General features: G+C 36.4%; 1 protein-coding gene across 5 annotated transcripts in view; it reads left to right on the top strand.

Moving 5' to 3' along the window:
• The window catches only part of alkbh3 (alkB homolog 3, alpha-ketoglutarate dependent dioxygenase), a 128,130-nt gene that overhangs the window by 13,394 nt on the left and 97,003 nt on the right, over window positions 1-17,733 (top strand). The window lies entirely within an intron of this gene.

The following is a 17,733-nucleotide window of genomic DNA, read 5'->3' as shown; positions in this document are numbered from 1 at the left end:
TCTCGTATAATAAAAATTAATAATAGCCAACATCTGAATTTAAACAATGAATTGCGAGTTTTGAAAGTTTTGAAAATAATTCAGAAAGGGTCCCCGCAATGTTTGAAAGTCTTGATGAGATTCAGAAATTGAACAACGAATCTTCTCTAAATCTAAGCATGACATAACGTTGCATAACCATTGAGCATGAGTAGGAGGAAAAACATTTTTCCATTTAAACAAAAGCGCCGTCCTAGCTAAAAGAGAGCTAAAGGCCAAAATATGTAAATCAGATGTCTTCAGCTTGATATCTTGTCCTGCAACAATACTGAATAGGGCCGTCAGAGGATTAGACTTAAAATTGACTTTGAAAAGTAAAGAAAAAGTTTAAAAAACTTCCTTCCAATATTTTTCAAGACATGGACAAGGCCAAAACATATGAATTAATGAAGCTTCTCCCTTATTACATCTGTCACAGTAGGGAGATATATCGGAATAAAAACGAATTAGCTTATCTTTAGTCATATGGACTCTATGTACCACCTTAAATTGTATGAGGGAATGGCGAGCACATAGCGATGAAGTATTAACCAGTTTAAAAATTTCATTCCAAGTTTCCTCAGATATTGATGTCTGTAAATCTTGTTCCCAGAGATTCTCAATTTTGTCTAAAGGTACATTCCTTGTCTCCAGTAACATACCATAAATATTAGATATTGAATCATTATGAAAAGTGTCAAATCAAAAATTACGTCTAGTAAGTTTTTAGCTGAGCTTATAGGAAATGTGTATAATTGACATCTTAGTCTCTGATTTGTAGATATTTTAAAAAGTGAGTTTTGGGTGAGCTATATTTAGCTGACAATTGCTCGAATGAAAAAAGATTTCCTCCAACAAACAGATCCCAAAAACATCTAATACCCAACCTGTCCCATTCTTTAAAAACTAAATCAGTCATGGAGGGTTTAAAAAAAATTAGAATAAATGGGACCAGAAGGGGAAAATCTCAATAAACCAAAATGTTTTCTAAATTGTATCCAGATCCTCGGAGTATGTTTAACTATTAAATTATCAGTTAGTTTACTTACAAATGAAGGAAGTGAGGATCCAAGAAGAGAAATAATAGAAAATCTATTAACAGAGTTAGCTTCTAAAGAAACCCATGCCTGACAGTCTACACGATTAATATAATATAGCCAAAATGTAAGATATCGTATATTAACTGTCCAGTAATAAAACCTAAAATTAGGTAAGGCTAAACCTCCAGACTTTTTAGGTTTTTGAAGATGAACTTTATTTAAACGAGGATGTTTATTTTTCCATATATAGGAGGATAAAATAGATTCAAGAGAGTCAAAAAAGGATTTAGGATTAAAAACGGGTAAAGCCTGAAAAGATATATAAATTTAGTATTCATTTTAAAAAAATTAATTCATCCAATCAACGATATTGAAAGAGGTGACCAATTTAATGATATCTTTTTTACATAGTTCAATGAAGTAAGAAAGTTTTCTTTAAACAGGAGTTTGTGATTATTAGTGACTGTTACACCCAAATAAGTAAATTGATTCCTTACAATTTTAAAAGGGAGATTAGTATTAATTGATACCAAATTATTTAAAGGAAATAATTCACTCTTATGTATGTTCAATTTATATCCTGAAAACTGGCTAAAACGGGAGAGTAAAGAAAGTACGCACCGTAACGAGGTCTCAACATTAGAGATGATAAGCATTATATCATCAGCGTAAAGCGAGATTTTGTGGGTGATACCTCTCCTTAAAATACCACAGATATCATTAGATTCTTGAAAAGCAATGGCAAGAGGTTCTAAAGTTAGATCAAAAAGCAAAGACAGACAGTTTTTGTCTAGTTCCACGGTGAAGTTTAAATGGTTTGGAATTTTGAAAATTAGTAAGAACCCGAGCAGAAGGAGATTAATAAAGTAATTTAATCTATTGAATAAAATCTGGTCCAAAATTAAATTTTTCTAAGGTTTTAAATAAATAATTCCATTCAACCTGATCGAAGGCCTTCTCAGCATCTAAGGATATCACACATTCCGATATCTCCTGAGAAGGAGAGTAAATAACATTTAATACTTGGCGTATATTAAAATGGGAATGTTGATTTTTAATAAATCCAGTCTGATCATCAGAAATAATAGAAGGTAAAATATTTTCAATCCTACGAGCCAAAACTTTAGAAAGAATTTCAGTAACAACATTGAGTAATGAAATTGGCCTGTATGAAGAGCATTCAGTTGGATTGTTGTTCCTTTTTAGGATAAGCGAAATAGAAGCTTCATAAAAAGATTGAGGCAAACTACCCAATTTGAAAGAATCCAAAAAGACTAAGTGTAACTGCCGTGTAATTAATGAAGAAAAAGCCTTATAAAATTCTCCAGAAAATCCATCTGGACCCCGGAGCCTTCCCCAAGTAGCCTTCCCCAAGTGTAATGAATGTATAGCCTCAGTGTTTTCCTCATAAGAAATGGGTTGATCCATCTGTTTGCAATTATCTGCAGAAAGTGCAGGGGATATTTAATTGATCTAGAAAATTGTTATATGACAGTATTATCTTTAGGGGAATCAGAACTATAAAGTTTGGAATAGAATTCGCTGAAGGTATCATTTATTTCAGAGTAATCAGTTGTCCTATCACCATAAGTTTTGCAAATTTCTTTAATTTGTCGTTTAACTACAGAAGTTTTTAATTGGTTGGCCAATACTTTGCCTGATTTATCTCCGTGAATGTAAAATTGAGTTTTATCTTTAAGAAGTTGAATTTCAATTGGATATGTTAACAGAAGATCATATTTAGTTTTAACTTCAGCACGTCTTTTATGTAAAATGGGATCTGGAGCTATAGCATATTTTTGATCTAATTGTTTCAATTGATTGGCTAATTCAGTTCTTTCTTTATCAGTTTTATTCTTACACTCGCAGTAGAAGAAATAATTTGTCCTCTAAGATAGGCCTTGAAAGTATCCCATACAATAAAATTAGAAGTTTCTTCCTTTTTATTCTCTTCAAAAAACAAAATAATATGCTCCTCTAGAAATTTAAAAAATTCTTTATCAGATAACAAAGTTGTATTAAAACGCCAAAATCTATTGGCTTGAGAAAGACCAAGGAGTTTTAAAGATAGAAATATAGGAGCATGATCTGAAACAGCAGTCTCTTTATATTCACAGGAACGGACTGGGGAAATCATTTGACTATCGATTAAAAAAAAATCAATCCTGGAATATGTATGACGAACATAGGGAAAGAACGAATGCTCCCTATCTAAAGGATGTAAAAAAATGCCAAACATCAACTATACCACACTTCAATAAAAAGGATTGAATAAATAAAGCTGACTTATTAAGAGACGCTGGTTTAGAAGATGATCGGTCTAAAATTGGGTCTAGCCAACAGTTAAAATCTCCTCCCATCACCAAAGAATAAGGATTCAGATCTGGTAAAAATGATAAAAAACACTCAAGGAATCCTGGATCATCTACATTTGGGGCATACACATTGGCAAGTACTATTAATTTATGATCGAGTTTTCCTGAAACTATAACAAAACGTCCATTAGTATCGGACACTACTTTATGTTGGACAAGGGAAAGTGTATTATCTATAAGAATTGAAATTCTTCTAGATTTTGCCTGAAAAGAAGAGTGAAAACAAAGTCCATTCCAACGGCTAAAAAAATGTAGATTATCACATTTGCGTATGTGAGTTTCTTGTAAAAAAAAATAATAGGGACCTTAAATTTCCTAATATAAGCAAAAATCTTATTATATTTACAGGGTGATTTAACCCTTTCACGTTAAAATTAAGTAAATTGATAGTTTGGTCCATTTTTAATATTATTGAAAGGAAGAGTTAAAATGTAAGTTAAAAACCAAGCCATAAACCTTGAGAAATGGTAACCAAGCAACAAGTTGGCTAAAAATTCAAAAACAGCTTCTGTGGAAAAAACCATACCCCCGACCACCTCTCAAAGAAAGAAAACCAACCAATAGAAAGAACCTGGTGATCGTTCCAATTAGTTTCAAGGTTATTTATTTTCCAACGTAGACTAAACAATACCCATACAAGAGATTCAATTCTCGTATATCAAAAATACAGTATTAAAAAGTACGAAAGGAAATTAGTTACAAAGGTTTACCAATAGTAAAAGATACAGTTATTCATACAGAAAGACATCAAACATTAATCTTATATCTTCCTGGAAAAACAGACTAAGCAGTTAGCCTTCAAATTTAAAAAATCTTTGTGCTTCAGCATTTAAACGAAACTATTCGAAGGATCCATCTTTAATGAGATACTCAGTCAAACTGGGTAGCCAAGGGACGGGTTAAAACCCTTATTAAAAACATTCCAACAGAGCTTGTTTAAACTTAGCACATTCCTGCATACATAACCTCAAGCGAATAATCTTCGAGAATCTTAATATTCCATCCTATAACCAATCGTGCTCCTTCGACGGGATTTGCGAATTAAAAGTTTCTCATTTAATCTTGTGTCTTCATGTAAGGAGAAACTAAACAGCTAGCCTTCGGATTTTAAAACTTCTGTGCTTTAACAGTCGAGCGGAACCATTCGAAAGATCCGCTTTTAAGTGTGATTCTGAGTCGGGCTGGGTAACGAAGGGAAGGCTTGAAACCCTTATTAAAAAGCTGGGACATAACTTCTTTGAACTTAACATGTTCCTGCATAACCTCAGGCGAATAATCTTCGACAATTCTAACCTTGCAACCATTATAGTCTCTTTGACGAGATTCGCGAATTAAGAGTTCCTTTGTTTTAAATTCCTGAAAACAGATTATTACTGATCTTGGTCTCTGACCGTTAGGAGGTCTAAACACAGGAGATCTGTGAACTCGATCGATCATAGGCACAGACGTCAAAATCTCCTGAAATAATTCTAGCAAAAAGTTTGCAAAAAACTCCATAAGATGATTACCTTCGATTAATTCTTCGAGACCCAGAACCCATAGGTTGTTTCTTCTACTTCTCTTTTCTAGGTTGATAATCATCTGTGTTAACTTTTCGTTGGACTTCGATTGCTTTTCACAAAGCTTCTGCAATTCATCTACTTCCGTTTCCAGAGCTGACAAAATTTCCTCATTATTTTTTATACGTTTATCGTGTTCATTGTTGAATAGAATCCAATTTACCATCGATTTGTTTAAATTCAGTGCTGAATTGTTGAAACTCCTCAGAGGCTTCTCGTGTAGGACTTTGTAGCAAATCCATAATAGAATCCATAGAAGCAGGGTAATCATCCTTTTCGGTACCTCTGGCCTTCCTTGTATCCATAATGAAAGAATATCACACTTAAAAAAAGAAGTTTCAAGACAGGTTGGAAATAGTAAGATAATTAGAGTTGGAGCAACGGCAGATTGCTGTTACTCCATCAGCCATTACCAGAAAATCCACTGATGTCCAAAGAGTAAAGCATTTCATGAGGAAAAGTCACTATTACATTTGCTTGATAGGGACAAGAACAAATTCATTTGTGGAACTAAGACAGATAAATCATATGATGAAGCGAAAAGAAAAACGGGATGATTGTTGCAAGTGTAGCAAAATGTTTTAAAATGCTTTGTGTTAAGGTATTGCAATGAAGCAATTCTCAGTCTTACAGCATAATACAATGTCTTAATTTATTAGCTTCAGATCAATTTAATTCAGTAAAACATAGAAAATAGGTGCAGGAGTAGGCCATTTGGCCCTTCGAGCCTGCACCGCCATTTATTATGATCATGGCTGATCATCCAACTCAGAACCCTGCACCAGCCTTCCCTCCATACCCTCTGATCCCCCTAGCCACAAGGGCCAGTACTTTTGTACGAGAACATTTTTGGGTAACATTAATTTAAATGTTGGCTAATTAGTATACTTGCTGGCTGGTGGGTTAGTGGCATCCTCACTGGACTTCAAGGCGAGTGGTCTGGGGTTCGAATTCAGCTGGCTCCTTGCATGCTTTCCATCCACGCTGGGTTAAATGTCAAGCTAGCAACCTGGCGTCATGAAAAACAGACAAATTCTAAAGAAGCGGTAAGGTTGCCACCCGATATGCTACAAGGCGTGGAGAGGAACAGCAACAACACTTAGTATATTACAGAGTGTTGCATATCTTAATTTGAATCATGTTAGTTGCTTATGATATTTGGTTGTTTCAAGAAAGGAAAACAATAAATTAGATATCTTTTTTTTTCTTTTTTTAATTTTTTTTTTCTTTTTAAATCTTTTTATTGAGTAAGTATACAAAAAAGGTAAGCCATATAAACATTAATACAATGTTAAAGTATAATAAAATTCCAAAAGATATCAATACCAAAAAAAAACTACAAACAATGTAATTTAAACATAAGAAACCAAGATAACATAATAGTATACTAAATTTTATATATATCAATGGAAAAAAAAAGAAAAAAAAACCCCCAAAAAAAAACCCACCGTGCAGCTAACTAAAAGCAAGGCAAAGCAATGGGCTAACTTGAAACCAAACAGAGTTAAACTTAAAATCACGTCCTCAATCCCGACCTCCATTAAAAACAGTGAAAAAAAAACAAGAAGGGTAAATATTACATTAAATGAAAATATCGAATAAAAGGTCCCCAAATCTGTTCAAATTTAAATGAAGAATCATAAAGGTTACTTCTAATTTTCTCCAAATTCAAACATAAAATCGTCTGAGAAAACCAAAAAAAGGTAGTTGGAGCATTAAGCTCTTTCCAATGTTGTAAAATACATCTTTTCGCCATTAAAGTAAGAAATGCAATCATTCTACGGGCTGAAGGGGAAAGATTACTAGAAATTTTAGGTAGTCCAAAGATAGCAGTAATAGGGTGAGGAGAGATATCTATATTTAATACCTTAGAAATAATATTGAAAATATCTCTCCAAAAAGTTTCCAAAGTAGGGCAAGACCAAAACATATGAGTTAAAGAGGCTATCTGCCCCGAACATCTATCACAGAAAGGATTAATATGCGAGTAAAAACGCGCTAACTTATCTTTGGACATATGTGCTCTATGAACCACTTTAAATTGAATTAGGGAATGTTTAGCACAAATAGAGGAAGTATTAACTAATTGTAAAATCTGCCCCCAATCATCCACAGAAATGGTAAGCCCCAATTCCTGTTCCCAATCTACCCTAATCTTATCAAATGGAGCTTTCCTAAGTTTCATAATAATATTATAAATCATAGCCGATGCACCTTTCTGACATGGATTAAGGTTAATTATCGAATCTAAAATATATGTAGGAGGAAGCATTGGAAAGGAAGAAAGTATAGTACTTAGGAAATTTCTAACTTGTAAATATCTAAAAAAATGTATTCTTGATAAGTTATATTTATTAGATAATTGTTCAAAAGACATAAGGGAACCATCTAAAAATAAATCCAAAAACCGTAAAATACCCTTAGTCTTCCAAGTTTGAAAAGCGCGATCCGTAAAAGAGGGAGGAAAAAATATGTTACCTAAAATAGGAATCGCTAACCCGAATTGATTAAGATCAAAAAATTTTCTGAATTGAAACCAAATGCGCAAAGCATATTTAACTATCGGGTTAGAGACCTGCTTAAGACATTTCGAATCAAAAGGGAGAGAGGAGCCTAAAATAGAACCAAGTGTATAACCCTGAACAGATTGTAATTCCAATGCTACCCATTTAGGAATAGATAGTATGTCCTGGTCAAGTAACCAAAATTTCATATGTCGAATATTAATAGCCCAATAATAGAATCTAAAGTTAGGTAATGCTAAACCTCCATCTCTCTTAGCTTTCTGTAAATGTATTTTACCCAGTCTCGGATTCTTATTCTGCCAAATAAATGAAGAAATTTTAGAGTCAACTTTATCAAAAAAAGATTTTGGAACGAAAATTGGTAATGCCTGAAACACATATAAAAATTTTGGCAAAAAAAACATCTTAACTGCATTAATACGACCAATCAAAGTTAAATATAAGGAAACCATTTAGATGAAAGTTGAGTAATATGGTCTATTAATGGTAAAAAGTTAGTCTTAAATAAATCTTTGTATTTACAAGTAATTTTAATCCCAAGATATGAAAAATAATTATTAATCAATTTAAATGGAAATTTATAATATAAGAGAAGATGTTTATTAATCGGAAAAAGTTCACTCTTACTAAGATTTAATTTATAACCTGAGAAAAGACCAAATTGTGCTAATAACTCTAAAACAGCAGGAATGGATTTCTCAGGATTAGAAATATATAAAAGTAAATCATCAGCATAGAGTGATAATTTATGGGACTTTAATCCCCGAGTTATCCCAGTAATATTTGAAGATTCTCGAATAGCAATTGCAAGAGGTTCTAATGCAATATCAAATAATAGGGGACTAAGAGGACAGCCTTGTCGAGTACCACGAAAGAGAGGAAAAAAAGGTGAGTTTAAAGAGTTAGTACGAACCGAGGCTACAGGGGAATGATATAACAGTTTAATCCAGGATATAAATTTCAAGCTAAAATTAAACATTTCAAGCACCTTAAATAAATAAGGCCATTCTACTCTATCAAAAGCTTTCTCGGCATCTAAAGAAATAACACACTCAGGAACATTTTGTGAGGGAGTATAAACGATATTTAACAATGTACGAATATTATAAAAAGAGTAACGACCTTTAATAAAACCCGTTTGGTCTTCCGAAATAATAGAAGGAAGTACTTTTTCTAGTCTATTTGCTAATAACTTAGAAAAAACTTTAGAATCAACATTTAATAAAGATATTGGTCTATAAGATGCACATTGAGCAGGGTCTTTATCCTTCTTTAGTATTAGAGAAATTGATGCTCTATTAAAAGATTCAGGAAGTTTACCAAGTTTCAAAGAAGCCTCAAAAACCCTACAGAGCCAAGGAATCAATAAAGAAGCAAAACATTTATAAAATTCAACGGTAAACCCATCAGGGCCAGGAGCTTTCCCCAGATTCATAGAAAAAATAACATTCTTAATCTCATCCATTGTAATGGAAGTATCTAATAAAGAAGACATATCCTGTGAAATCTGAGGGAAGTCTAACTTATCTAAAAAATCATTCATATATTTAGAATCTCGAGGAGACTCTGATTGATATAAAGAAGAATAAAAATCACAAAAGGCTTGATTAATCCCCACATGATCCAGTATCAATCGATCATTTTGGTTATAAATCTGATTGATTTGAGATTTAACATAATTAGATTTCAATTGATTAACCAGCAGCTTGCCAATTTTGTCACTGTGTACATAAAAGTCACTTCTTGTTTTCTTTAATTGGTTTACAATCGAGGACGAGAGTAGTAAACTGTGTTCCATTTGAAGTTCAGTTCTTTGTTTGTATAACTCCTCAGAAGGAGCCATAACATATTTCTTATCAATTTCTTTAATCTTGTCCACAATTGCCATCTCCTCCTGCTTCTGTTTCTTCCTCAAAGCAGCAGAATACGAAATAATCTGACCCCGAATATAGGCTTTAAAAGTTTCCCAAAGAGTGTTAACCGAAATATCTTTTATATGGTTAATTGTAAAAAAAAGCTCAATCTGTTCATTCATAAAATTAACAAAGTCCGAGTCCTGAAGCAACAGCGAATTAAAACGCCATTGTCTATTATTTGGTATATTGGCCATAATTTTAATAGAAAGCTTAAGTGGAGCATGATCCGAAATGGTTATAGAATCATAATCACATTTAATCACTGAAGGAATAAGACGAGAATCAATGAAAAAATAATCAAATCTTGAATAGGAATGATGAACATGTGAAAAGAAGGAAAAATCTTTTTCCTGAGGATGCAGAAAACGCCAAATGTCTGTCGACCCAGAATCAGAAAGGAAAAAATTAATCAGATTTGCAGATTTATTAGGTAAAGTCCGTAAAGGAGCCAAACGGTCCAAAGCTGGAGACAAACAGGAATTAAGATCTCCGCCCCAGATCAATGAAAACTCGTTCAAATTCGGAAACTGATTAAACAATGATTTATAAAATTCCGGACAATCCATATTAGGAGCATAAACATTAACCAAAACTACTTTTTTATTAAATAGTAAACCACTAACCAATAAAAATCTACCATTCGGATCAGAGATAATATCCTGTTGTATAAAAGTAACTGAGGAATCTATAAAAATAGAGATGCCTCGAATCTTAGCATTGGAGTTCGAATGAAATTGTTGGCCCTTCCAGAATTTGAAAAAACGTAGTCTGTCCCCTCTCCGTACATGGATCACTTGTAAAAATAAAATTTGTGCTTTAAGTCTCCAGAACACTTTAAAAACTTTTTTCCTTTTAATAGGATGATTAAGACCATTAGTATTCCAGGAGACAAAATTAATAATAGACTCCATAAATCCTAAAGTCAACCCACAACAAGGAGGATTGACGATAGGCGCGACCCACAAACCCGGAGAGGAAACAGAACAAACAAAAGATACCGGGAAAAAGGACGCAACCAGTACTTCAATAATGTATATAGCCCAAAGAGAAACAAACTAAAACGTGAAGCCCCTCCCACCACCCCCGCCCCAAGACCCCAAGGCAAAATCTAAAGCAGACCCGCCGGAAAGAAGCAAGCGCTAAAACTACCCCCATGACTTCCGGTATACGCTCCCTAAAAAAAAAGGTATAAATATGAAAAGGATCAGCTAAATGTAAAACAGTAAAAAAGTAAAAAAAAAGGTAGCTCAATTAAAATACACACAGAACAGAACAAAAGCCGGAAAATATGTATTAAAAAAAAACCACAATAAACCTCAAACCCATGAATAGACACAGCAACAAGAAAAAATAAGATTATTGACATAAAGTGGTTATAAAAAGCAAAACAGAATAAAATTTAAAAAAACTACAAAATTTAAGGCCACACAGGAAATACGTAAGATGACAAAAAGGAAGTAACCACCCAGAATCCCCTGGGAAAAGAAAGAAATGACGCAGTTAAAAAGAAAGTTTAGCAACCATATTAAGAAATCAAAAATAAACTTTTCTGCCCAAATAGGGCACGAAAAAGTTAAAACCAACCAATTCACAGCCTCCGATCAACGGAGATAATTAAAAAAAAGCAATTAAGATGTTGAAGATGAAAGTTGATCCAGATAACTCTGGGCATCCGATGGAGAATCAAAAAAACGAAGGGCTCCATCTGACATGCGAATCCTTAGACGTGCAGGGTACAGCAGCGCTGGTCTTAAGTCCATCTTATAGAATTCCGACATCACGGATCTGTAACGAACCCGTTGGTCCCTGATTGGTTTACTGAAATCTTCCACGAATCGGAACTTAAGATCCGAAAAATCAATGAAACCTTTAGATCGAGCGAATCGAAACAGTCTCTCCTTGTCTTGAAAGTAATGAAAACGTAAGATAACATGCCTAGGTCTATCTGACCTAGACGAGTATGATGGGATTCTGTGAACACGATCCAGAAGCGGTGGTTGGTCAGGAAATACAGTAGGGAATGCATCTTTTAAAAGTTGAGAAAAATATTTCATGGGGTTGTTAGATTCCACAGCTTCCCTCACCCCGATCATTCGTAAATTCTGCCGTCGCATTCTAGATTCCAAGTCAGAGTTTTTAAAAGTCAAAAAGTCAAGTTTCTTCTTCATTACATTAATTGTTTCTTCGATTTTCCCCATCTTAAGCTCACTTTGTTGCGCGAATTTTTGAAGATCAGATATAGCCGACTGATGTTCCGCAATAAATGTTTGCATCTTATCAATTGAATCGGCAATTTTCTGGAGATTAGTTGAGATTTCCGTATGAATCAGGTCTTTAACAGGGCCTGCAATTTCCGTACGAATCATCTCCCTAACAGAGGTTGAAATTTCCCTCTGAATTAACTCCGATATAGCTTTCAAAGTCACCGGTGATTCAGTCGGGGGGAGATCCGTAGCTTTCGGTTTAACCGGAGGTTTACCATCCTTGCCGTTTTTCCCTTTCTTAGACATAGCAGATCTAAGTATCATCCAGTTGTCGGAGAATTCAGTTTAATTCAAAGTATTGTAAGAATTGATGCCTTAATGGTTAATTAAAGTATAGCTGACCATAGAGAAAAAAAACTCAGAGGTAATGGAGCGAGTCAAGAACGCGACTTCACTCCATGAGCGCTACCGGAAGTCCTCCTATAAATTAGATATCTTAAAGTTCCCATCATGCTTCTAAGAAGCATAGGATAAGGATCTTGGATCATTAAGTACTTAGCACTTCATTTAATATAAGATGGGCTGTAATCCATGTGAGAGTTCATATTATATAAAAGACTTGGTGGTTGGAATTGTTTGCAAAAAAGCCTGAACATAGTTTATTTGCGATAGCTATTAAAAACGAAAACTCTTGAGCTCATTGGCCGTCTACAGTATAGAATTTCTTTAGGAAAAGGAGGTAGTGAATCTCCAACCTCTGGTAATGCCCCCCCCCCACTTCACCATTCCCCATCCCCCTTTTCCCTCTCTCAACTTATCTCCTGCCTGCCCATCACCTCCCTCTGGTGCTTCTACCCCTTTTTTTTCCATTGCCTTCTGTTCTCTCCTATCAGACTCCCCCTTCTCCAGCCCTGTATCTCTTTCACCAATCAACTTTCCAGCTCTTTACTTCATCCTTCCCCCTCCAGGTTTCACCTATCACCTTGAGTTTCTCTTTCCCCTCCCACCTTTTAAATCTACTTCTGATCTTTTATCCTCCTGCCCTGCTGAAAGGTCTCGGCCCGAAGTGTCAGCTGTACTTTTTTCCATAGATGCTGCCTGGCCTGCTGGGTTCCTCCAACATTTTGTGTGTGTTGCTTGGATTTGCAACATTTGCAGATTTTCTCTTCTCAATGAGTCACTGTAAAGGCTTGTCACAAGAATCTTGTAATTAGATTAGATTATGAAGACACGCAGTCCTCTTTTATTGTCATTTAGTAATGCATGCATTAAGAAATGATACAATATTTCCTCCGGTGTGATATCACAAAACACAGGACAGACCAAGACTGAAAAAACTGACAAAACTACATAATTATAACATATAGTTACAACAGTGCAACAATACCATAACTTGATGAAGAAGTCCATGAGCACAGTAAAAGTTCAAAGTCTCTCAAATGTCCCACATCTCATGCAGACGGAAGAAGGAAGAACTCTCCCTGCCATGCCGACCACAGTCCGACTCTGAGTCATCTGAAAACTTCGAGCTCTGATCAGCTCTCCGACACCGAGTACTGAGCGCCATCTCTGTCCGAAGGATTTGACCTCAATCTCGGTCACCAACAGCAGGCAAAGCCAGGGATTTTGAGGGATGCCCTCTGAAAGATTCTCGACCACGCGGTAACGACAGCAGTGAACGAACGTTTCAGAAATTTCTCCAGATGTTCCTCTGTACTTTCACGTCCCTCTCCATCAAATCAGAATCGTCCACGGCCCCTATTTAATGGATACGATATCATTTTTCACCGGAGGACTGCGCACGCGTGGTGCGCTGCTGTCTGTCCTCCCGCCGATTTACCAGTTCTTCCCAGTGATGCATACTGAGACAAAACATCAACTGCTGCTAAAAGATCATCGGTTTAGTGAAAGACATAATTTGGTATACCTGATATTGATCATCATCATCATTATGTGCTGTGGAGTATAACGTGGTCAATTGTGGTCTATCCATGACCATGCATCTTAGCTAATTTTTCTACAATGTGGTTCGACATTGCCTTCTACTAGGCAGTGTCTTTACAAGACCAGTGACCCTAGCCTTTATCAATACTTTTCAGAGATTGTCTGCCTGGCAACAGTGGCCACATAACCAGGACTTGTGATATGCACCAGCAGCTCATTAGACCATTTGCCATCTGCTCCCATGGCTTTATGTGATGCTGATTGGGGGGGGGGGGGTGAGCTAAGCAGCTGGTGCACCTTGCCCAAGGGTAGCCTGCAGGGTAGTGGGGGGAAGGAACACCTTACACTTCCTTTGGTAGAGACATATCACCCTCCGCCACCCACCCTGTACTGATAGCTATTCCAATACAAGGAGATATCTCCAAGCATATGCTACCAACTGGCACATTCCAAGGTGCAGGAGTATTTATTACTGTTAATTAGGATTCAATTTTCATTTCTCAGATCATAGCAATCACTGCACATTTCTGTTTTATATTTGTTATGGCACTGCCTCCTTAAACCCTTGATATATGATTCAAGTATTCATTAAGTCACTCCAATGTAGGCGCATTGTCTGATGGAAGGAACAAAATCACTACAAATGTAATGGTATCAAATAACAGGTTCAATTTGTTCTTGCCATAAAGAGGATCATGCACATACTGTGCCGGATGATTTGTTGACTTGTTAAAATGAATAAAAAATAACTAGTACCTGCGTTGACAATATTGACATTGAAAATTATTCAACTAGAATTTCTCAATTTGTTATCTTTTAATTTTGCTTCCTAAGTGACAGCTGCAGTAGGATGCAAGACCACAATTAATAATTTGATTTTGTTTTTAATTGATGTTTAAGTGTATTGATGTGATGAGTCTGAGGATAGGGAACATGTGAGGAACTATATATGTAGAATGTGTGACATTAGGTGCTAAGAATGCATTACAAAAATAACTGGGTGGGAAACAGAGCTTTGGCTAATTTTTTTTCCACCAAATTTGTTTTCATAATGTGTACTATAAAGGCAATTGGGGCATGTTATTATCTACATTAATTGTACCAGCAATTCAGTGCATTCCCTTACAAAAGGTCAGCACCATTAATGATTCTTGCATAAAATAAATCCATTAGTGAAGCCTTTGAGAGCTTGTTACTGATTGCCCTGTTCCTCAATGTCCAGTGGTGGCCAGATGCTAGACCGTGGTCCTTCCCCTTTGCAGTGGCTGCATGAAGCTTCAAAGTTTAAAGTTCCAAGTAAATTTATTATTAAAGTACATATATGACACCTTGTACTACCCTGAGATTCATTTTCTTGTGAGCATTCACAATAAGTACAAAAATAAACAGTTGAATCAATGAAATACGGCACACAACAAAGACAGACAGACCCCCAATACGCAAATTACAATAAATTGTGCAAATAAATAATAAATATTCAGAATATAAGCTATACAGTCCTTGAACATGAGTTCATAGGTTGCGGAATGAGTTCAGTCGTTGAGGTGAGTGAAGTTATCCACACTGTTTCAAGAACCTGATGGTGTAGGGATAATAACTGTCCCTAAACCTGGTGGTGTGAGGATTTAAGCTCCCGTACCTCCTTCCTGATGGCAGCAGCGAGAAAAGAGCATAGCCTGGATATTGGGGTCCTTGATGATGGATGCTGCTTTTCTGTGAGGAGGACTTTACCAGTGATGGACTGGGCTGTATTCACTACTTTTTGTAGGCTTTTCTGTTCAAGGACATTGGTGTTTCCATACCAGACCACAATGCAGCCAATTTATACTCTCCAACATACATCTGTAGAAGTTTGACAAAGTTTAGATGATGGGCTGAATCTTCGCAGTCCTCTAAGAAAGTAGAGGCATTGCTCTGTCTTCTTTTTGATGGCCCAGGACAGATCCTTTGAAATGATAATGCTGAGGAATTCGAAGTTTCTGACTCTCTCCACCTGATCCGCTAACAAGAACTGGCTCATGGATGTCTGGTTTCATCCTCCTGTTGTCAGTAATAAGCATCTTTGGTTTTGCTGACATTGAGTGAGAGGTTGTTGTGCCACCATTAAGGCAGATTTACAATCTCCCTCCTCTATACTGATTCATCTCCACTTTTGCTTTATCCAGCAACAGCGGTGTCATCACCAAACTTAATTATGGCATTGGAACTGTACTTAGCCTCACAGTCACAAGTATAAAGCGAGTACAGCAGGGGGCTAAGCACACAGCCTTAGTGATTGTAGAGTAGATGTTGTTGCCAATCTGAACTATCTGGAGCAAGTGAGGAAATCAAGGATCCATTTGCACAAGGATGTATTGAGGAATAGGTCTTGGAGCTTGTTGATTATTTTTGAGGGTATGATTGTGTTGAATGCAGAGTTTTAGTCTATGAAAGGGATCTAGATGTAAGCATCTTCTCTGTCCAGCTGTTCCAAGGTTCAGTGAAGGGCCAGTGAAATGTCATCTGCAGTTGACTTGTGATGGTAGGCAAATTGGAACAGATCATAGTCATTCTTCTGGCAGGAGTTGATATGTTTCATCACCAACCTGTCACTGCCCTTCATCACAGTGGATGTAAGTGCTACTGGGTAATAGTCATTGAGGCAAGTTACTATATTCTTCGTGGGCAACAGTATAACTGAAGCCTGCTTGAAGCAGGTGGGTACTTTAGACCGCCGAAGCAACAGGTTAAAGGTATCAGTGAGTACTGATATCTTTGGCCAGTTGATAGCACATGTCTTCAGTGCGTGGCCAGGTGCACTGAATAGGTCAGATGCTTTACGTGGGTTCATCTTCCTGACAGATATTCTCATGCCAACCTCAGAGACTGAAATCACAGGGTCAGGGTCAGAATCAGAATCAGGTTTATTATCACCGGCATGTGACGTGAAATTTGTTAACTTAGCAGCAGCAGGTTAATGCAATACATAATCTAACAAAGGAAAAAAAAATAAAATAAAATAATTATTAATAATAAATAAGCAAGTAAATCAATTACGTATATTGAATAGATTAAAAAATAACATGCAAAAACAGAAATACTGTATATTTTTTTAAGAAGTGAGGTAGTGTCCAAAGACTCAATGTCCATTTAGGAATCGGGTGGCAGAGGGGAAGAAGCTGTTCCTGAATCACTGAGTGTGTGCCTTCAGGCTTCCGTACCTCCTACCGGATGGTAACAGTGAGAAAAGGGCATGCCCTGGGTGCTGGAGGTCCTTAATAATGGATGCTGCCTTTCTGATACACCGTTCCTAAAGATAACCATATAACAATTACAGCATGGAAACAGGCCATCTCGGCCCTTCTAGTCCGTGCTGAACTCTTACTCTCACCTAATCCCACCGACCTGCACTCAGCCCATAACCCTCCATTCCTTTCCTGCCCATATATCTATCCAATTTAACTCTAAGCAACAATATCGAACCTGCCTCGGATGTCCTAGGTACTTTGTAGGTTAGTACCCAAGATGGAGCTGACTAGATTTACAACATTCTGCAGTTTCTTTTGGTCCTGTGCAGTAGTCTCTCCATACCAGACAGTGATGCAGCCTGTCAGAATGCTCTCCATGGTACAACTACAGAAGTTTTTGTGTGTATTTGTTTACATGTCAAATCTCTCCAGACTCCTAATGAAGTATAGCCACTGTTTGCCTTCTTTACATGGATATGTTGGGACCAGGTTAGATCCTCAGAGATCTTGACACCCAGGAACTTGAAGCTGCTCACTCTCTCCATTTCTGATTGCTGTGTGAGGATTGGTATGTGTTCTTTTGTCTTACCCTTCCTGAAGTCCACAATCAGCTCTTTTGTCTTACTGACATTGAGTGCTGGTTTGTTGCTGCAGCACCACTCCACTAGTTGGCATATCTCACTCCTGTACGCCAGGGGTTCTGGAAGTTTCTGAAGATACATGCATGTCCTGTCAATCAGAACATAGCATAAAAGACAATGAGCTAATCTGTTAATGAAACACTGTTGTCACATAAGTCGTTTGGTTTTACTTTGTAGGAGATGATGGCACAGGTATTGAGCCTACTTCTGTGATTCAAGTTTGGTGTGGAATTGCTACTTCGCATGTGAGATGACCTCTTGCATTTTATTTGGTTGACAGACCT

The sequence above is a fragment of the Mobula hypostoma genome, chromosome 11 (assembly GCF_963921235.1).
Source record: "Mobula hypostoma chromosome 11, sMobHyp1.1, whole genome shotgun sequence".
NCBI lineage: Eukaryota > Metazoa > Chordata > Chondrichthyes > Myliobatiformes > Myliobatidae > Mobula > Mobula hypostoma.
This window is presented reverse-complemented; position numbering and strand designations above follow the sequence as displayed.